The 23,604-nt window shown below is 34.8% G+C and overlaps 1 non-coding gene across 2 annotated transcripts in view; it reads left to right on the forward strand.

Moving 5' to 3' along the window:
• Positions 1-23,604, forward strand: part of LOC105718789 (uncharacterized) — a 929,644-nt gene that overhangs the window by 744,347 nt on the left and 161,693 nt on the right. For both annotated transcript variants that reach the window (XR_010344200.1, XR_010344199.1), the window contains exon 4: positions 12,985-13,070. This is a non-coding gene — a transcript (uncharacterized LOC105718789). The remainder of the gene's footprint in view (positions 1-12,984; positions 13,071-23,604) is intronic.

Genomic DNA, 23,604 nt, shown 5'->3' on the forward strand with positions numbered 1-23,604 from the left:
TTACAATTTAACTTTGAATCGTGATTTAATATAACCAGGACCATCATGTGGTAAGATAGATCTGATCAAATTATTTCTAGAAAAATCTTTCATTGAGGTTTTATACTTGGAGACACTGCTTAATAACAAGGGCATTTGCAAAATTAAAAATAACTACATCTATGACTCATTATGTTCAAAATACCCAAAAAACTCCTTTGATTCTCACAAGTATATGAAATATGTTCTATTCTTCTCCTTATTTTGCAAATGAGAAAGTGTTGGCTTAGATAAATCAAGTAACCTGCTTAATATATAAACAATTAATGGCAGTGCTAAGATATTAACTGAAGGCTTCATTCTAGAGCTGGTGTTTTAACCATTATCCTATATTATGTTGCCTTAATCATGTTAGGATAACTCACTTTGGATGATTCTGTGAAGAAGTTGGAGCTCTTTATAATATTATTTAATTAGTAAGTAATAGATTTCAGTTCCTTGGTGCAGTGTTTCTTTGCTACAGTATTTATTAAGTTTTCCTATTTATGTGGAATATCATTACATCTCTTTAAATTCTTTTCTTAATGTCTTTTCAGAACTCTAGAGGCACTCCCAAATATTTGCCAAACATTAAAAAGCACAGAAACTCTAAGAATCCACTTTTTTTTTTTTTCAATTTGAGAAGGAGTCTTGCTCTGTCACCAGATAAGAGTGCAGTGGTGCGATCTTGGCTCACTGCAACCTCCTCCTCCTGGGTTCAAGTGATTCTCCTACCTCAGCCTCCTGAGTAGCTAGGATTACAGATGTGCACCACCATGCCTGACTAATTTTTTTTATTTTTAGTAGAGACGGGGTTTCACCATGTTGGCCAGGCTGGTCTCCATCCCCTGACCTCATGTTCCACCAGTCTCAGCCTCACAAAGCGCTGGAATTACAGTCGTGAGCCACCTGCTCCTGGCCTAGCACTTGGAATTCTTATCCTATGACTCATGTAGCTTTTTTACTACTCAAAATCACCTCCATGGGGAAAGTGGAAGAAATGTTTTTAATCCTAGAGAAATGACTATCATTTGGCTTGGTAAGAAAGATTGTGCAGATATTCAAAATAGATGTCAGCAGGGTTATACTTTAAAAGCATGCTTTTCCAAGTATACATGTGTGTATACTTTTAAATAGGCTAAATAGCTAATTATTTTCTGTTTTGTTTGGCTTTTGATCTATACACTATGGGTCATATTAAAAGCTGAGAAGCCTCATCAAATACCTAACCTGTGTTGACTGAGAGCATCTTGACAAATTAAGCTGAAAAAATATTCCATAATTTTATTTTCTAATCAATGAGTTTGGGTTAATGAATGCAAAACTATTTAACATTTATGTCTTATCAGCAATAAATTAGGATCAAGTATGAATGTAGCTAGCTAGCAGCATTCTCAGGCCTAAGGTGTCATAGTGCAGAAAAGATCAAGATTTATGCTGCTGTTTATGTTAGTATTTCTTGTGGGCATTTTATGGATATTTGTGTACACTTTATTCAATTTTCCATTGGGCAATTTGACATTTCCAACACATTTCATGTGAGTTGAGAAGTAGAGGATGTTTCATGGGAGGATTGATTATAATTAACTGGCTCTCATAAATGTGGCTTTCAAGAGTTTTTAGATAAATATCCTTTAAAATTTTGGTATAAGAATTAGCATGCATATGACCCAAACTCCATTTAGTGGTTTATAAAGAAATAATATTAGGCTTATTCAAGTAGTATTGGCTTATGCTAAACCACCTTACCTGCATTCCAGAAATCCCTGGTGAGTAGAAATTAAAAATATCAATTTATTCTTTAATGCATTCCCCAAATCACAGTGGTGGGAAAGGCATACTAAAAGAATATTTATCAAAAGATTTTAGTGTTCTATAGACTCTTAGAACACCTGCTATTGGAAAGGTACAGAGGATGAAAAGAAGCTGTTTTTGGGCACCATGGGGACTAGTGTCTGTCTCTACAATATTATCTGTTAGATTAGTGAGTAACTTTAACTTTACATGGGCTTTCTTCCATCCAAAGCAGAGCTCCACTTTTTCTTTCTGTAGTTTACATATGGGCTACATTTTTGACTCCATACCTTCTTTTACTCTCCCTGAGGCCATCTTTCTCTGGAACTGCTCCTGCCATCTTTGCTTGGCACTAAGCCTCTTGAATGTTTTTTCTCTATGTCTCAAATAACTCAGTATCTTTAATGGAGAGACTACAAGCATCCTACAAAAGAGAATCTGGCTGTATGTTCTGTAAACTCTATCTCTAGTCATAGATTGTGGGTTTCTATTACTATATTCTTCTTATTATTAAAATTCCATTTAATGGGTTTTTTTTTGAACTTGGGGTTCTGTTTCATGAGTTGAAGAAGGGTCAACACAAGATTTATTTTACATTAAAGTGCTATTTGTTTTGAGACCTCATAGCACGAGAGCACTGTTTAATATAACAGAACTATATGTCTCCTGTACATGAGGAATAACTTTTTAAAAGGAAATCTGAGCAATGAAAAAATACACAAACACTCATACACATGCATGCACACACGTGCATATGCACATGAACATATGTATATATGTATGTGTACTTTCTTTGGAAAAAATAAGGCACTATGGAACATTTCCATGAAACAATGACTTGATTGGAATAAACATTTCTTTTCTCAAAATGACACAAAGGAAATCATAGTTTTTGTCAGACTTCAACTACTTAGTAAATATTTACTGAGCACCTGTTACTTTCTATCAGTCATTTGTAAGACACAAATTGGCAAACATAATGGCCTACATTTACTTCTCTCGTGTGTAAGAAATTGTCACAAGAATCTTTCAGTTGTCATTGCTGTGCCTGTTGTTTTCAAGAAAATAATTAGGCCAAACAACAACTAGTGTTACCCTCAAGCAGATTATTAGAAGTAAACGATACTCAATAGTACAGACGTGCTGGATTTCAAATCAGCATTAGAAGGATATCTTCAGCTCTCCTCATCCATACTAAATTGATGTCTTTTCAAACTGATTGAAATTAATTCTGAAAGTGTGTGCCTTTTCTCCTACCACAAAAGTTAGTCATTCTGAGCTGTGTAACCTGGCTCCATAATTAAAGTAACCTCTGCCATACCAATCAGTAGAGATCTCAAGAATAGGAACAGTGATTCAGCAGTAGCAGAACTCAGAATCACCTCCTCCAAAGCCAGTTGCCAACAAGATTTTTTTCCCACTTAAATCTCCTGAGTGTATTTTAGAACCCAGAAGTAAATATCCCCTCTTATTTTTAAGTCTCCTAATGGTTACAGGGCTGCACAGACACCATGGGAGTGTAAAGCCTTGCGACTGATGGTTGTATCATGGTAAGCAGGGTGGGAATGTGTACAAGGGGTTGATATCAGCAACCATGTTTCAGGGTTGTTGCACGCTGTGGCTGCATAATTTATAGAGCAATGGAAGACTCTATCAAAAAATTTGCTTTCTCTACATCCTCTCCAGCATCCGTTGTTTCCTGACTTTTTAATGATTGCCATTCTAACGGGCGTGAGATGGTATCTCATTGTGGTTTTGATTTGCATTTCTCTAATGACTAGTGATGGTGAGCTTTTCTTCATGTTTGTTAGCTGCATAAATGTCTTTTGAAAAGCGTTTGCTCATATCCTTTGCCCACTTTTTGATGGGGTTGTTTTTTTCTTCTACATTTGTTTAAGTTCTTTGTAGATTCTGAATATTAATCCTTTGTTAGATGGATGGATTGCAAAAATTTTCTCATAGGAATGTTTTTACACTGTTGGTGAGAGTGTAAATTAGTTCAACCATTGTGGAAGACAGTGTGGTGATTCCTTAAGGATCTAGAACCAGAAATACCATTTGACCCAGCAATCCCATTACTGGGTATATACTGAAAGGATTATAAATCATTCTACTATAAAGACACATGCACACATGTTTATTGCAGCATTGTTCACAATAGCAAAGACTTGGAACCAACCCAAATGCCCATTGATGATAGATTGAATAAAGAGAATGTGGCACATATGCACCTTAGAATACTATGCAGCCATAAGAAAGACTGAATTCATGTCCTTCACAGGGACATGCATGAAGCTGGAAACCATCATTCTCAGCAAACTAACACCAAAACAGAAAAACAAACACCGCATGTTCTCACTCATAAGTGGGAGTTGAACAAAGAGAACACATGGACACAGGGAGGGGAACATCACACACCGGGGCCTGTCAGGGGGTCGGGGACTAAGGGGGGGATAGCATTAGGAGGGATACCTAATGTAGATGACGGGTTGATAGTGCAGTAAACCACCATGGCACACGTATACCTATGTAGCAAACCTGCATGTTCTGCACATGTATCCCATAACTTAAAGTATAATAAAAACAAACAAAAATTTTTCTTTATCTTATCAGTACACAAATACTTCCCTCTCCCAACTATCAAAATCCTACCTCATCAACTTCCACTGTCTTCTTCTATATCCTTAGTGAAGTATTTTCATCTGTTCAGGCTGCAATGAGCTTTCTTTCCTCTGAATTCCACTGTTATTTATTGTCATTATCATTTACTTGATACTTAAACTTTTAGACTTTGAATTGTAGCATATTATAGTCTAGTTAGCTTATGGTATAAGTTTATCTACATAACTAGACTGTAATTTCTTCAAGAGAAAGAGCTGTGATGATATTACTTTGTATCATCCAGAGTGCCAAGCACTGTGCTATGCTCACAGTATATAACAAAGTAAGTTGCTGGGTGAATCAACCAATGAACCAGTAAGTAGGAAGACAGGAGGAACTGGTGAAGCACTTTTCTCAGATTTTTACTGAAGATAAAACTATTTAAATCTGGGCTAAATTGTAACCAAAGACAGGATTTTAGAATGATTTCTGACAAATAAGAAGTTGGGAATCATTGAACTCCCTTACCAGGAAACATTATGGTTTACATGGAATCTGAGAGATGATCTAGTCAATGATTTCACTTGATAACAGAGAAACTGAGAAACACAGGCATCACTGTCCCGGTTTACTGAGCTGTTTGAGGGGAGAGTCATGACCTAGATGTCCTTTCTCTGACAGATGTCTTTCCATCCCTCTCAAAGCATTCAATATTTTGGAGATTTAACAGACAATTGATTGAAGAGTTGTCTGTGTGTTGCTCACAACACCCTATAGGCAAGGTCTCTCCCTGACACTGCTTTGTAACACCAGCAGATTTAGAGTTGAATTTTTAATCCATTAATATTGTAATAGTTCCCTCTCTGGCCACTTTTGGGAAATAGAAATTTTATTTAAGTTTAGACCTTCTCACTCGTCACAAGCCAGATGCATTTACTGTTATTCTCATGGTGTTCCATGTCTGCTAGTAGCTCCAGAAATGTCATACAGTGTTCGATATATTTTAAAAGGAGACATTGTCAAATTGAAGTACATCCAAAAGAGGGTGACCAGAATAGTGAAGTATCTACAAACAAGTCACGTGAGGAATGTGGCTGTCATTTTGTATTCAAGAAAGTGGTGATATTGAGTCTGAAAGATGCTCTATATTCCTGCAGGGCAATGATAACTTCCTTCAATTACTTGAAGAACTGCCTCATGCTGCTGGGATTCTTTGTATTTTGAATAGTTTTAGAGGGCAAAACTTGGACCGATGTCTGACAGGTACAAGACTTCCGCTGTATATAAACAGATTTATCCAACAGTTGGAGCTGCTGTTTCAAGCTCCATTGTTGGTGCCAAGAGAGCCATATTATCGGCCCTCCTTATCAACAAAAGCTGGTATACCCTACTTTGAATGGGAGATAGACTGGACAACCTGAGTCACTTATGACTAGAAGATTATGTAATTATCTGAGTCATTAGGCTATTCCCAATGGGTGACAGTCAAATCTCATCAGCAATTCTAACTCACCTCATTCAGGAGAAGGGTATTTTAAAAAAGACCATGCTACTGGAAGCTATTGCTGATACTAGAACCCCTAATTAAATGCCCAGGCTTTAGATAAAGCTTAGCCTGTCATATTTCTTTCTCTCTTCTTAAGTTGCCATAATCTGAAACTTTTCCTGCAACAATGAAAAAATGTAGTTCTTTAGGAAGCTGTCTTCATTGAGCTACATGAAAGAAATAGAATGTGTTTAAAATAACCTCCTTCCTCCTAACCTTTTTAGGTTAACAGTGGATGTTCTGGGTGGCTTATATGAAACTACTGTAATTTAATGAACTACAGCTTTGAAAATGATAGGAAATGAATCAAAATGTAAAATGTGCCATACGTGTTAGAATAAAGTAAATCATGTTCCAGTATATTTGAAATAATGCCACAGTGAGACAACATATATAATATAAATATTCTTTCACCTCTCACTTTGATAAGAACAGAAAGTACATATTTAACAGTTATTTTAAGGCCTGAATGTGAATCAAGCTACCATCCTAGTTACAGTTCATTTTTTAGAGTTTTTTTTTTCCTGTCACTAAAACAGCAGTCAAACCTCATATTTAGGTTTAATACAGATTTCATTGAGCACACAAGTTCCATGATGGAACTCATTTTATTGGACCTTGCACTCAATACGAAACATCAATTGCAGAGGGTCACACCACATCTCTAGCTGTCACACCAATATCTTGCTGAGTGCCATCTGCAATGTCTTAGGTTCTTTCTTTACACTAGAACTCATTTAGTTTGATCCGAGAGCTATTTCCAAAATGCCTGCAGTACACACACAAAAAAAACACTTTATTGGCAGATAGTCCATTGCTTTGGAGATAGGAATATTAGCAAGATTTTCTATGGAAATGGAGATCTAGACAAATGATGATAATAGGCTTAAGGAGAAACAGTCTTAATTCTAACAAAAGTTGTTTTATATTAAATGAATCTACCTATCCTAAATTTGTATAGCTGAAGTGGGATTCCAATGCCTTACCTCTTTTAGGTTTTGAAATGCAAATCTAGTATTTGAGGCTGTTTAATTCTTCTTATATAATGTACCTGCAATTTAGGTACTACCACCAGGTGATAAAGTTATCACCAGGTGGAAAGAGCAATATGGGCTAGGCAGAAAAGTCTTTCTTAAAATGTGTCTAACTGAGCCTCATAACCTCTGATGGGCCAACATTCTCAGCCCAGTAAAAAGCTTATTCATAAACAAGAGAAGTAGTTGGTACACAAGGAACTTTAAAAATGGCAGAAGACAGAACTGCTGTAAGAGAAATTCAATAAAAACTTATACAGAGGAGGGAGAGAACATTTGCAGCTGAAAGTAACAGAGGGAGTCAGCATTTGATCTAGATCTTGGAAGGTAAGAAATATTTGAAAATAAAGGGACTGAAAGGAATGTTCCTCTGAATATAAATATGCACAAATCTGTCTTCAGAGGAAGGAAAATAAAATATTTTAAAAAGTTGCTAATCATGCAAATTAGAGGATAAATAAATTTTGGTGGGTATAGACTTTGGAGGGAGAAGACTGAAGCCTGGTTTGTACTATTTATTAGGTTAACTAAAGGTTTAGAGTAGCCATAATATCTCTGTGCTTCAATTGTGTCATGACAAAATATGGATATTAATAATTATTTTGCATATTTTTCTGAGCATGAATTTAGTCACAGTGATAAAGATCTTAACTATTTGCAATACACTTTTGCACTATGAATTTGCACATAGGAAATGAGCCCAAAAAGGTAAATCAAAGACATTTGAAGACTTTGAGCCCAGGTTTTAGAGTTAGAAATGGGGATCCATGCCCATTCCCTAACCCTGTTAACAGGAGAGCTTGAGAAATGTTTTGATAATGCGTTGACAACATTCTAGCTTTGGTTTAGAGAATTTAATGTGGTGAAATTAGGAACAGATTGATGTATGAAAAGGAGGCAGGACTGTTGTTGAGGAAGATGACTTAGTTGAGAAATAGTTGCAGTAAGAGGCAAGAGGTGGTAGGAGCCATAGAAATAGAGAAGTTGCAATGTCTTTCGTTTCTTCAGGAAGGTCAATTAACCCTCTATAAAGTTGTAAGTTATAGAAGGGCATCAAGGCCTAAAAGGGGAGTTGGGATACTAAAAAACAAAAGTTAAAATTAAAATAAAGTAAGAAAATTGGATAGAAAGCATGGAAGCATTTTAGGAGTAGACTGAATAAGCAAGAGACTGAAATCTGAGAAGCCAGTTCTCAGGTGAGGTGGTACATTATTCCAGTAAGACATTAACCTAAGGATATTAAAGTTATTGAATTCCTCCTCCTGGCAATAGTTTCCTTCTTAATTTTTAGATTTTTTTCCCCTTCCAATAAACACTTCAATCTACAGTTTATTTTTCTCGTTATTCATATCAGAAGCTTACCTAAACTATTATCATTTTACTCCCATGTTTGTGTCTTCTGCCATGGATTCCTTGAACCTGTTCCCATCTGCTCTTAAAAAAGAATAAATTTCTCTGAATAACTGGCTTTCAAACATAATCAGAGTTAAGATGCTTTATATTATAAAGCCACTTAAGTGTTTCCTTTCAAAGAAATAATTGAAGATAGCATTTGAACATGTGGGCAAAGAAAACCGTAAGGTAGGTCTTAGAAGTAATGAAGAAAATAAAACTGGCCAATCTTACTAAACCTGTCTCAGAAAGGAGCCATACTAACCCACTGGGCAAATGCTTTGTTTTTCCTGTGTTGTTAAATGTTCTTGTTTCGGTAGTTAAATCACTGTGACACCATTATTGACCTACAGTGATTATAATAGCAACTCTTTGTGAATGTTAATGAACCTCACAGAAATCATAGCATTACATAATCTATCAAAACAGATAGTAACAATTTATTATGATGGTTGAAATTTTGTTTAGGAAGTAATCCTATATAAGTTTCTCTCAAAATGTACGTGTGTGTGTGTGTGTGTGTGTGTGTGTGTATACACACACACACACACACACACACACACACAAATGGTTCCAGTAGTTAAGACATTCTTCAGGCCAGGCGCAGTGGCTCACGCCTGTAATCCCAGCACTTTGGGAGGCCGAGGCGGGCAGATCACGAGGTCAAGAGATCGAGACCATCCTGGCCAACATGGTGAAACTCCATCTCTACTAAAAATACAAAAAAATTAGCTGGACATGGTGGCGCACACCTGTAGTCCCAGCTACTCAGGAGGCTGAGGCAGGCGAATTGCTTGAACCCGGGAGGCGGAGGTTGCAGTGAGCCGAGGTCACACCACTGCACTCCAGCCTGACGCCTGGTGACGGAGTGAGACTCTGTCTCAAAAAAAAAAAGACATTCTTCACTATGGTACTCATATGGGAGAAATACTCATTATATATAGGACCAATGACTTTTCTTTAAAGGAACTAGAGAAATGTTCCTGAAATATATTGTTGTTTGGAAACTTGGCTGAAAAGACATATAAGAAATAAGCATATTCGTCACCTGAGTCTATCATTCTTAAATGAAAAATATGTCAGAAATAAGCCTTTATGTATTACATGGGTCTGCCATTATTAAACATCTAGTTATTTTATTTCATTCTTTCAACAGTGATTAAAACCTCTGCTTTCAGAAAGATCTTTGGCAGTAATATTTAGCAGTAAAACGACCTTTTGCTAAATTTTGGAAATAAGGACTAGAATCAGTATTCTGTAAAATTTATACTGGCATTACCTGTGTTTTTGCAAACATTTCTTATTTTTACATAAGTATTTTCCTTTAATAAAGTATATAATACAGAGCTAGTTCCTGTGTTGTCTTTTGTAATATATATGCCTACCTTAAATACCTTCTAGCAGAGATTTGATTCTTTAAAAAAATATTAAATTTCCCTTAATAATAAAAACAAGGCTGAGCATACCTGAATTTAGCATCATTTTTGACACTTTTAAAACATATATTCTTGAACTAATTCTTCCATCCCAAAACTCTGTCTCTGTGTATTAACAGTTTATTTTTGTAATGATAATTAATATATACAAAGCACCGAGTGCCTCGCCATTAGTAAGAGCCCAAAATCATAAATACTGCTATTAACTTTAATTTCATCAGTTTATCAATTAAATGAAATAAGTACATACAAGTATATAAACCACATATTTAGCACAGTGTATTGTAAGACTTCATAGATGATAACTAAAACGTATAATGTAAAAGAAATCAGAAACATAGAAAAAAAGTATAAAAAATGCAGAAGTTATCTCAAATATTGGCCAGTTACAAAAATACAGTATTTTATTTATTTTATATGTTGTTAAATTTAAGGGAGTCTGAATTATGTGACATCAAGATACACACTTATTTTCAAAGCAAGGACAATCTTTATTCAAAATTATTGACAAATTACAAAGTAAATAAGAAAGGAAGTATGCATTATTTGTTAACTACTTAGTGATATATTGTTGATCTCACAGGAATGGCATTTGTCTGCAGAGGAAAATGTACGTTTAGAAAAAGTACTGTTATAACAATATTTTCGCACATGGGAAACACACACAAACACACAGAAACATACAATAGGAACCTTTCAAGAATCTTTTTGAAACCTTCTAAAACTGTGACCTATCTTCTGAATTGTTGTTACTCAAAGTGTGGTGAGTAGATCAACACCATCAGAGTAACCTATGTGATGAATATAGATTCTGCAGCCCTACCCTAGACTCACTGAATGAAAAATCTGCAGTTTGATGAATGCACATATAAATCTCTATGTAGCTCATATTTGTTTTAATCTTGAGAAGCAATGCTTTAAATCAAACTGAGAAAAAAAGTCAGAACAGAGCTTAGAGGGCTGCATATATTTTAGCAGAATGATCCAGATAGGAAAAAAAAACAAATGCTGCTAGTGGAAATCATAGGGTCTTTATATGTTGTTGTTTTGTGTAAATAAAACCAATACATATGTCCTTAAATAATCATTCTGGTGCCTCATTGTACAAGCTTACTTCAGGGCTATTTGTCAGTTACTGGTTTCTCCAGTGAGGAGGAGAGAGAGTAGACAATTAAATAAATTAAAACATGGCTGTGGGTTATGATGAAGGAAGAACTCTTTGGGTGTCAGGGAAAACTTCTCTGAGAAAGTGACTTTTGAACTGAGACCTGTAGGATGGAAAGGATCCAGTCTCAGAGCATTCCAGGGTTGAAATCCAAAGTCCTTAGTTGCTGAAGACCATGGCTTATTAGAGAATGAGTTGGCAGAAAAACGGAAAAGAACTATATATGGTTATGTTTGAGAGATCAGCTGCAGCCAGCTCATGTCAGAAGTAGGCCACAGTAAGATGACTGTATTTATTCCATGTGCAATAAAAAGCCTTTGAATTTTAACCAAAGAAGTAAAATGATTATTTATGCTATAAATTCTGCAAACAATGTATTGTAGAAGGTGTCAAGCGTGGGGTCAGTGAGAATAGGTGAAAAGCTCTTGCCATATTCTAAGGGATACATGGTGGTGGCTTATATTGGAGTATTGTAGTGAAATGTATGGATTTTAGCTATAATTAGCCTATGAAATCACATGAGAAAGAAGGGTATCAAGGAGATTCCTACATTTCTGGCTTGAATACAAGGTAAATTTTCAGTTTCCTAGAAAATAGGGAAGGAATTAAGAAGGTATATGGGAAAATTGAAGAGTTCCAATTTGGGTCAAGTTTGAAAGGCAGTAGAATACCTTGAAGATCAAGAGAATGGGTTCTGAAAAGGTTCAAATCCTACTCTGTCTTTTTACTAGCTGTGGATCTTGAATAATTCACTTAAACTGTGCCTCATTTTTCTCATCTTTAAAAATAGGGGTGATAATAATACCTGCCATCCAGGATTGTTGTAAATGTTAAATTGGATCATACCCCAAAATATTAAGAACAGTTCCTGATACAGTATAAACAATACATAATTATTGCCATTATTACTGGTCACACAAGTGACAGTGTCACATAGGAAATCTGATATGTAAACATCAAGTTTAAAGGAAAGTGATTGATATCTATTTTCAGAAAGCATTTTTTTCTCATTATACTTCTTTTGAGTGAATGAAAATTATCCTAGAATAATTTCTACTGTTTTTTGCCAACTTATCTTTCTCTCTTTCTATGGATCACAGAAGGGAGTTGGTGTGGAGTAGAGTAAGAAGGAAATGACTTGAGAACATCCTGGCCAACATAGTGAAACCCCGTCTCTACTAATATATAAAAATTAGCTGGGCATGGTGGCGAGCGTCTGTAATCTCAGCTAGTAGGGAGGCTGAGGTAGGAGAATTGCTTGAACCTGGGAGGCGGAGGTTGCAGTGAGCCGAGATCGAGCCACTGCAATCCAGCCTGGCACCTGGTGACAGAGCGAGACTCTGTCTCAAAAAAAAAAAAAAAAAAAAGAAGGAAATGACTGATCAAGAAAATGGAAACTTCATATTCCAGTTCTAAAAATAACATCTCATTCCCTTTTACAACTGCACAATTCCAAAAGCAGATTCCAGTTTTTAATTGATGGCATTTAAATTTTCCATTATAAATTAATCATTGTGATTTTTGACTTGTCCAATATATTAAATACTGAAACCACAAGGAATAATCTTTGACTTGCTTACTGACCACATTGTCAAATTTTAACCTTTGAAATGGCAGGTATACTGACACAGTAAGTCTTTTCTCCTTCAGGTCTGTTTTTTCCTTATTGCATTATAACAAAATACCAGTTGCCTTATGGAGTTTAAGTACATAGACCTACAAATATATGAATGGCTTTAAACACGAGTTTCATTTATTCTTCTATTTAATGAAAAAAGAAAAATTATGTAATGATCAATTTTGATAGATTGTTATGTTCTGTGAATTACTTACCTTCAAAATTATAAACATGTGAAGTGAATTAATCTCTTGCATTTCTTTCAAGCCTTTATAAAAAATACTATATAAATGTTATTTATTACTGTTATGGCCATTAATATATTAAAATCCTTCTTGAAGCAAGTGAGTGTCATTTTTCATTTCCTATTTTTTTGGCAGCCTGGAAATACGGTTATGAGAAGAAGCTCAGAGCAGAGCAACCAAAGTGGCCACCAGCAGCATGAAGAGCCCAACAATTCAAGCTGGTAAGTGGGTCTCTTTTTCTATGTTTCAGGAAATCTGTTGATTCTGTGTCTTATGGGAAAACGTTTATGAATGAAAATGAGAAAGCTTCTCAAATGTAGCCTATGAAATTTGTTCTAATGACTTGGAAGACTTTAGGGTGGTGGTATTCTGTGGGAAACTTGACCAAACATTTTTATAGACAGACATGGATTTGAAGTAGCTGTGTAGGACTGTGAAAGTTGCTGGCATTGTTTGAGTCTTAGTTTCCTTATTTTGAAATGGAGATTATTATAGTTATTTTATAAAATTTTTATAAGAATTAACTAAGACATTGCATATAAAGAATTCAGTAGTTTTCTTAGCATAGAGAAGCAGCTTAGAGATAAAAGACTAATACTAACTGATTACTTTTCAAGTACCAACTACTAAATACTTTTCTGTATTATTTAATCCTCACCTCAACCTGAAATTAGTAGTGATAATTACCCTTATTTTATAGATGAAAGAAAGTTTGCGACTAACAGATGATGTGACTTGCCTTTAAATCATATGCCGCTCCCTGAGACAGTTATTTTGTGTGCAATTGTATACATTGCCAAAATTTTCTATCTTTTGTATTTATTCATAAAGTCAAAAAACCTTTAGTATCCAATATATGCCTGGCTTCTTTTAGCTAAGATGCCATGCTACTTCACAAATAATTATTACTTAGTATATGATGACTATATATTTATATGAGGCCTTATATTTATAAATAGCTCATGAATACATAATTGTGTTTAGTTTTCACATACTCTATAAAAAATGCAGGGTGGGGATCATTATTCATATTTTTACGGATAAAGAAATTCAGATTCTGAGAGATTAACTGGCTCTCTGGATGTCTTAGAGCTCAATGCTTCTTAGACTCTCTGTGGGTAAGGGTTATTTTATTTTTAATCCATTGCAGATTGAATGTTTCTGTAAAATACTAAACATTAATTGCTAGAAAAAAATGAAATGATAGAAAGAAGACAGCAAATATACAGATTTATATTTTTATTCTTGTCATCATTCTATAAACACAAAATTACCTCATTTCTGTAACATTTTTTATACTTTCTCCCAATATCCATAATCCTTATGGTGCAGACCTGTTACTGTTTGCAGACTTACACCACTTTGGCCATACAGGTGACAGCTGACCATACAGCACTGGTAAAACTCATGTGATACAAGTGTAACAACACTCAATCTAGGGTTTCCATCTCCTAGTCCAGGTCTTCTCATAGTACCCTAGACTGCCTAAACACACAGTAACAAACCTGTTTTATGGTCCAAGGGACAAGAAGATCAACTTCCAAATTGTTAAAATGAAACTGGTGCAAGAAAAGTGAAAAATGACAAAAATTATGTAAGAGTTCTATGAAACAATTGACGTTAAAAAAATTAGGAAAAACACTTGGAAGCCTGTAGGAATGACTTATTCTACATTGATTTAATAAAACATCAAGACTTCTAAAACTTCAATATGTGTTGTGCTTTTGAAAAACTTTCTCAAGATTTTTTATGTCTCTTCTTTTTTCATTTTGTTTATTCTTTGAAAAGGTAAGTTAAATTGTATTTAAAAGACTAGCTCCTGTCAGTTCAAAGCAGTATACAGACCTGTGTACAATTCTAAGAGATAAAGGTGGGTCCTGGCCTACTATGAAATAAAAACAAACTCATTTCCACACTACATTGAAGGGGCTTGAAAATAAATGTTACTTGTTCATTCAAAAACTACCAAAGAAAATTACAGCACTTTTGGTGCAAAGTAAAATGCACATTGAGTCAGCAATGAAAATTTACTTTGTAAAATAATTTTGTGGCTTTCTCAGTTCTACTGAAATGGATCCAAATATTTACATGTGCTATTCTATTAATAACTATTTTACCATCTGTGTCAAAGTAATATTACACAGATGTTCAGGAATAGCTTTTGGTTGTGAGTAAACATTAAAGGAAGATTGAATTTTTCTCAAAATGATGCTGATGGAATGTTTTTTATCATAGTTTAAGATGTCAGAAATAAGTGTTTTTTTTTTTAAAGTTCTACGAGCTTCATAGTGCTTGATGTAGCTTAAAATGGCTATAAGGGCACAGGGAAAGATGGCATTTTATGGTAACATTCAAAGCTGAGACATTCAGGCAACCTATTATTAGATTCTGGGAAGACTCTACATTGCTAAATTGAAATTCATAATCTGAAGTAAACACCTATGGCCTTCAGTAATATAGAGAGACTCTGTGCTGCTTCCCCCTGACTCAAAGATCCAAGATTTGTATTACTCAGAAAGTTAAGCAGTCATACCTGGGCACCTTTCTTCAATCAATGACTCTACATTTGTGTTTATTTAGTGATTACTTGTGCTCCCACTGAAAAAGGAAGAAAGGAATGCATTATGTCCCAGGAAAGAGAGATGTAGTCCCAAAAGCATTGTAGGGGTTATAATCGTGGGAATAGAGACAGTAGTAATGTGTGCATGCCCACATGTGTGTGTGTATGTGTGTGTGTGTGTGAGAGAGAGAGACAGAGACAGAGACAGAGACAGAGAGAGACAGACTAGAGATTTTATCAGATCAAGGTAAGAAGACCATAGAGTGGGGAAAGATGACGATCCATCTACCAACATTCTAAAATAATTGCATTAAGTGAATGTTTTCTACTCATTGGAATTTGGGCCTGAACTTCTCATAACAATCTACTCTTCAACTGCAAAGGTTAGAAGCTTTCTGCTAATAAAACAAGTTATCAGTAGAACCAAGGGCTAATGGTTAATCTTGTCACCCATCCATTAGAAAACCCTACACTTCAATCGATTTTTATCACAATCTCAGATCAGTAAAGAAAAAAAAAGTAACAAGATCAACAAAGCAGAACTGGTTGTCAGTAGTAATTACTTGACATGGAAAAATTAAAGTCTCAGAGGAAAAGCATAGGTAAAGCAAGAGTTAATATAGAGACCAGAAAAAATGTTTTAGAAAATTGTTTTCCATCTCTGTATATGCATTGAATGACTCAGAAATAAAAAACACAGAGATTGGATTAATTGAAGTACAAACCATTGTAAGGAAACAAAAATGTTACAGAAGAATGATATCTGTCTTTGGAGGCCACAAATAACAATCATATTTGTGAAAAAGAAACTGAAGGAGCACTCAATTTCTTCAGAACTTCAGAGGGCAAACATAAACCATGAAAACTATGAGAGAAAACACATGACCAGCATGGAAAACAGAAACAAATGTGTAGGTGATTATTTATGAAAACAAGAAACCAAAATAAATTAAAAAGAAGCACTAATTCAACAATTGTGAGGGAAAAAAATTTCCTGTTGCAAAAATAAATGGAAAGGGTTTTTTTTATAAATTATTTGCTGTGGTCTAAGATTTTTTTGTATTGCATGGAAATTACTTACTCTTTAAAAGTTAGGACAACCTAATAGTAAACTTAGACAAAGATTATCTTGGGCCTGATGGTTTCTTTTTGAATTTCTCATGCTTCTATGATTATTGGTCTATTCGAGATTTTCTTGATTTCTTCAACATATTTTGATAATCTGTGTTAACTTAGAAAAACTACCAGTGCTAGTAATTATTCATGTGCAAACCTGCATAATAAAAAATATAAAGACTTGAAGTCAATGCACTAGTGGAATAAGAAGTAATTTTTATGTTTTCTACTTTAGTCTCTTCTGTTTTCTGGTATAAAAAAATAACCATGTATCATAGGTTAAGTAAGTACTTGTATTAGAACATACATAAGAACAGTGCACAAATCATAAATGAACAGACAAATGAATTATCAGAATGTCTACAAACCTGTGTGATACCACTAAAATTAGGAAATAAGACATAATCAACAACATTGAAAGGGCACTTTTGTTTTGTTTTGTTTTTTTCCTGTTTTGAAATGGAATTTCACTCTTGTTGCCCAGGCTGGAGTACAATGGCTGGATCTCAGCTCACCACAACCTCTGCCTCCTGGGTTCAAGTGATTCTCCTGCCTCAGCCTCCCGAGTACCTGGGATTACAGGCATGCACCACCATGCCTGGCTAATTTTATAGTTTTAGTAGAGATGGGGTTTCTTCATGTTGGTCAGACTGGTCTTGAACTTCTGACCTCAGGCGATCTGCCTTCCTCAGTCTCCAAAATTGCTGAGATTACAGGTGTGAACCACTGTGCGCAACCAAAAGACTCTTTTTTTCTTTCCAAGTCACAATTCCAATCCTTCACAAAGCAACCCCTTTCTTGAATTCTAATACTATAGATTATTTAGCCTGCTTTTCAGTTTTATAAATGTAACAATAGAGTTTAACCTGTTTATGTGTAGCCTCTTTGTCTTAATAGTATGTATATGAGATTCCTATGTGTAGCAATAGTTTTTCAATATATTTCATCATGACCAGGTTTTGGACCTTACATACTTATACATGTCTTATACATGTCTTTTAGGCATGTATGTGTGAAAATTTCTCTTGCTGTACAGTTGTGTTTATGTGGCTTAAAAGCTTGTTGGTAGATAGATACTGCTACTTTCCCAAAGAGTTATACCAATCTGTATTCCGACTGGCATAGTATACGAGTTCTAGTAGCTCTACATCTTTATAAACACTTGGTAATAATTAGCAGAAATTTTTGTTTTAGCTGTTCTGCTGGGTATATTGTGGTATCCCATTGCGGTTTTAATTAACTTTCCTATAACTGGTAAGAATGGTGCTATTGTTCGAGTGTGTCTCCCACAATTCATGTGTAAAAAATGTGGTCCCCTGTGTAGCGTTGTTGGAAGGTGGGATCTTTAAGATGTGATTAAGTCACTGAGAGAGATTAATGCCACTCTTGTATGATGGGGTTAATTTTTTTTTCTTCAGTCTGTGCTTATCCATTAATAGGGTTAATTCTTCAGGGAATAAGTACGTTCTTGCTTTCAAGTGACTGGATTTACCAAGACAGCAGGCTGTTGTAAAGTAAGGCCACCCTTGTGTTTTTTCTCTCTTACATTCAGTCTCTTGCCCTTCTGTTTTTCTACCATATTATGACATGGTAGGAAAACCCTTGCCAGAAGCTGCTGACATACACTCAGATTTCCCAGCTCTATAACTGTGAGACAACTAAACTTTCTTTCTTTACAAATCACCCAGTCTCTGGTATTCTATTTTAACAACAAAAAATTAACTAAGACAGATGGTGTTGCTATACCAGAGCAACAATTCTTTAGCTTCCTCTAAATTAAAAGATACGTGGAAATTTAGAAGAGGCATTAAGAAGCATAGTAACAGCTGGGTGTGGTGGCTCACGCCTGTAATCCCAGCACTTTGGGAGGCTGAGGTGGGCAGATTATGAGGTCTGGAGTTCAAGACCAGTCTGACCAATGTGGTGAAACCCCATCTCTACTAAAAAATATAAAAAAATTAGCTGGGCATGGTGGCATGCGTCTGTAATCCCAACTACTCAGGAGGCCAAGGCAGGAAAATCACTTCAACCTGGAAGGTGGAGGTTGCAGTGAGCCATGATTCCGCCACTGCACTCTAGCCTGGGTGACAGAGTAAGACTCCATCACACAAAAAAAAAATCATAGTAACTTTATTTGCCTCCACTAAATGAATACTACTCAAGTCTAAAAACATCTATAATTTCCTATTATATAAAGAAAATTGTATATAACATATTAGTTATTACATATATGTACTATATTATATACATTATATAAAATTATATATATGTAAATCATAAAACCTCATGTCATTAAATGTATGCAAGTCTGGCAATCCCATTTAATTTAAAATTCACCATCTATTTTTTTCAACTTTGACTTTCCCATTAGCTAATTAATACATTAGAATCTATCAATTTTTGTCCTGTTTCACTGGGTACCAACCTATTTTATGACAGTAGAATCATAGCTGAATGGCGATGATTAGAATTTGTTGCAGGAAAATGATTGCATGCCCCATTTGTGTGTTGAGAAAACTAATTGTTCACCCAGCCATTTGAAACTAGGGATGGCACATGGGCAACAGGCGTGAAAATGATCCAGGAGGGCAGCATGATCTTGACAGAGGGCCTAGGGCTCTCACCCATGCAGCAAGTGTGACAGCTCCATCACTTTCCCAGGCATTTCCTCTGGCGAGCTACGTAATGGTTGATTTATTTCCAGTACTATTAGCTTCCAAACAGTGTCAGATCCTGGATGATACGTTGTTGAGATAATTTGGGTATGCATAATTGAATACTATGTTGTTATATGCTATGCTTGCTTATGAAACCATATTATGAGGAATTAGCAAAATTCAAATACATTTTTCTTTGTTTTAGTGTGGTAAAATATATATGACAAAAATTTACCACTTTAACAGTTTTCAAGTGTACAATTCTGTAGGATTGAATACACTCTCATTATTGTACAGCTATCACCAACATCCATCTCCAGAGCTTATTCACATACTGAGTCAACTCCAATGCACAGGAAAACCCTACTGCTTTAGACCTTCACCCTGTTCCTTTTTATGTTATTGATTTCACAAATTACATATATAAATAGTGGGTATTCTTTTATGTATATATATAATTATTTTTATACATTTGTCTTTTTAAATCCTGTAGAAAATAAAAAGTTAAGTTACAAACCAAAATTACAAAAAAACTGTTATTTGTGTTTGTCCACATGTTCATTTTTACTGGACAACTTCATATTTTCATATAACTTTGAGTTACTGCTTACCGTCTTTTCATTTCAACTTGTAAGACTCCCTTTAGCATTTCATATATAGTAAGTCTAGTTGTAATTAACTGTCTCAGTTTTCTTTGCCTGGGAATCTTTTAATTTCTCCCTTATTTTTGAAGAACAGTTATGTCAAATATAAGATTCTAGGATGACACTTTATCTTCTTCTTCTTGCATATTAAATATATCATCCTACTGCTTTCTGGTCTGGCAGATTTCCACTGAGAAACCCCATGATAGGTTTATTGAGGATCCCTTGTACATGATTAGTGTTCTTTTTCTTGCTGCTTTCAATATTCTCTCCTTATTTTTGGCTTTCAAAAATTTGATTGTAATGTCTCTTCTTGTGATCTCTTTATTCTACTTGGTATTTGTTGAGCTTCTTGGGTTTATAGATTCCTGCATTTCCTCAAATTTGGAAAGTTTTCAGCCATTATTTCCTCAAATAATCTCCATAACCCTCTCTTTCTCTTTTATTCTTTTGGATTTTTATAATGTTTACAGTGGTCTGTTTATGGGTTTACTGTAAGTCCCTTAGGTTCCATTTACTTTTCTTTATTCTTTTTTCTTTTTGCTCTTCAGACAATAGTTTTAGATGACTTTTCTTCAGGTTCACTGATTATTTTCTCTGCTTGTTGTAGGCTGCTGTTGAACGACTCTATGGAATTTTTAATTCAGATATTGTATTTTTCCACTCCAGAATTTATGTTTGGTTCTTTCTTATGATTTCTATATCTGCTGATATTTTAATTATGTTCTGCTGATATTTTAATTATGTTCTGCTGATATTTTAATTATGTTCATATATAATTAAATTTAATTATGTTCTGCTGATATTTTAATTATGTTCATATATTGTTTCTCTACTTCCTTGAATTTTTTTTCTTCTTTTGCTCTTTGAACAAATTTAAGACAATTGTTTTATAAGTCTTATCTAGTGAGGCTGATGTGTGTGCTTATTAGAGACAGTTTCTGATGATTCACTTTGTTCCCTTTGATGGACCATATTACCCTATGTCTTTGGATGCTCTATGATTTTTTATTTTATTTTATTTTATTTTATTAAGACAGAGTCTTGCTCTGTCACCAGGCTAGAATGCAGTGGCACAATCTTGGCTCACTGCAATCTCCACCTCCTGGGTTCAAGCATTTCTCTGACTCAGCCTTCTGAGTAGCTTGGATTACAGGCACCCGCCACCATGCCTGGCTAATTTTTGTATTTTTAGTAGAAAGAGGATTTCACCATCTTGGCCAGGGTAGTCTTGAACTCCTGACCTTGTGATCCACCCACCTCAGCCTCCCAAAGTGCTGGGATTACAGGCATGAGCCACCACGCCTGGCCTGCTCTGTTTTCTTCGTTAAAATTTGGTCATTTAAAAAAGAAGCCACGTCTCCCAGTTTTTGCAGATTGGCTCTGTGCAGGGGAAAAATTACTAAATGATGTAGTGTGAACATGTAAAATCCTCTCAGATCTTTTCTGAGCATGTATTCTGTCTGGGTATGTGTGTATGCTTGTCCCTCTTATACACACTGTAGAACTGTGATTGCTTTCCAGAGCTCCTGAAAACCTATATTAGTCAGCCTGTTGTTTTAATGTTTCTGTGGATAAACAAGGGCCTGGAGCTTTCTAATCTACCGACTTGCTCATGTCACTAACAGACCCTTTTAAATCTCAGGGAGTTTCAACTCAGCGTCTTCTTGGGGCCTTAGATGTTGTATTGTATTCTTTTCCTGTTAGGGCTTTCATGGACCTGCAATTGCCCCTCTCTCCTGTAGATTTTGCATGCTTACCACCGGTTTACCTGGTTTCTAGCCTAAGATACAAACTATGCTACTGCTTTGTCTTCTGAGCTGAAAGTGAGAAGAGTGAGAAACCAGTGCCTTGGCAGTGCTCACACTGGTTATAACCTTGCAAATATAATCTACTCTGCTCTTTCTGGACCAAGTGATCTGGTATTTGGTCACCATCTTCCACCTGTGAAGCACTGCATAGGAGAAATTTCTTACCATTTTTAATGTGACTTTTTCTTGATTGGGCATTTGCTTGGTTGCTGTAGATTTTTGGCTATCAGTGATACTATTAAATTATATAAATAAGTCTATAAGTTTGTTTATTTTAGTGTTGTTTGTTTTCTGTGATGGGTAAAGGGGCTTTGAGGTTTCTATACTGCCACTTTCCTGATTATTTTTAAAAAGTTTTTAACAAAATGCATTTTGAATGTAATATAATACTGTATATTTTGTATATTATTTTGATATGTGATTTCAGCATTAGAAATAATTTCAATGACTTGAAAATATAAGCCTTTCATCACAGGGAAAGCAGAATCAGTTAGTTACTCATGTTGACACAGTTGTATTATGTTATTTCCTACTCTAATATATGATTCAAAGGGAAAGTCTAATTTTTCATGTGACTTCTGTTTGTGATCTATGACCCCAATAAGCACTGTGTGAATTAGACTTCTTTAAAAATATTCTAGTGGATCAACTACTTTTTATTCTTCAAAAATAATAAAAAATAGATAACAATATATAACGAAAATATTTACTTCTTCAATTTCACTCATGTTTTCTAGTTTTAATCAGTTTGTTGTTCAAACAAGCAACAGTTTTATAACCTAACTTTTGAGGGAGAAAGTGCATGCCATTTTAGATATGTAACTATAAATTATAAGTATATGATTTTAGCCTTAACAAAGAAGAATTCTAATAACTAAAAAAATACATTATAAGCCTTTCATCATAGGGAAAGCAGAATCATGTCAATATTGTTTTTACTATGTTTTTTGATATAATAGTATATGATTTCAAAGGAGAAAGAGCTGATATTAAGAGTCAGCTAAGGTTGTTATTTTTATTAGTGGAACGAATCCACCTACTTTGCCTTTGTATCTTATCAGCAGAGTTAGTTTGGATTAATCATGTATAAACAATAATTTTTGTCATTTTTAATCAATTACTAACACCATTTCTACAGTTCAACAATACGCATGTGATACAGAGATAGCTAGATACTTTTATTTATGCCTTGTGTTCAATTTAACAAAAGAAAAAAACTATTTGAATTAAAGTCACAATTTTAGTGAAATGGAATGCTGTCTTTTGTTAATTTTTAATTTATAATTCTTGTAGGTACATAGTAGGTATATATATTTATGTGATATATGAAATATTTTGATACAAGCAAAAAATGTGTCACATTCACATCAGAGTGAATGGGGTATCTATGACCTCAAGCATTTATCTTTGTATTGCAAACAATCCAATTGTACTCTTTCATTTACTTCAAAATGTACAACTAAATTATTACTGACAATAGTGACCTTTATGTGCTATCAAATACTAGATCTTATTCATTCTATCTAGCTATTAGTTGTACACATTAATCATCACCACTTCCCCCTCTTCCCCCTCCTCTTCCCAGACTCTGGTAACCATCATTTCCTCTGTCTCCATTAACTGTTTCAATTTTTAGCTCCCACAAATAAATGCACAGTTTGTCTTTCTGTGCCTGGCTTATTTCCTTTAGCATAATGACCTCCAGTTCCATTCATGTCATTGCAAATGATGGGATCAGCCATTGTTTTTACAGCTGAATAGTACTTCACTGTGTATATGTACCACATTTTCTTTATCCATTCATCTGTTTATGGGCATATAGGTTGCTTCGAAATCTTGGCTATTGTGAACAGTGCTGTAATAAACATAGGAGTGCAGAAATCTCTTCAATATATTGCTTTCCTTTTGGGGGGAGTATCTATGTAGCAGTGGAATTGCTGGATTATATGGTAGCTCTATTTTTAGTT

The sequence above is a fragment of the Aotus nancymaae genome, unplaced genomic scaffold, assembly GCF_030222135.1.
Source record: "Aotus nancymaae isolate 86718 unplaced genomic scaffold, 86718_ANA_hifiasm-v0.15.2.pri h1tg000003l, whole genome shotgun sequence".
NCBI lineage: Eukaryota > Metazoa > Chordata > Mammalia > Primates > Aotidae > Aotus > Aotus nancymaae.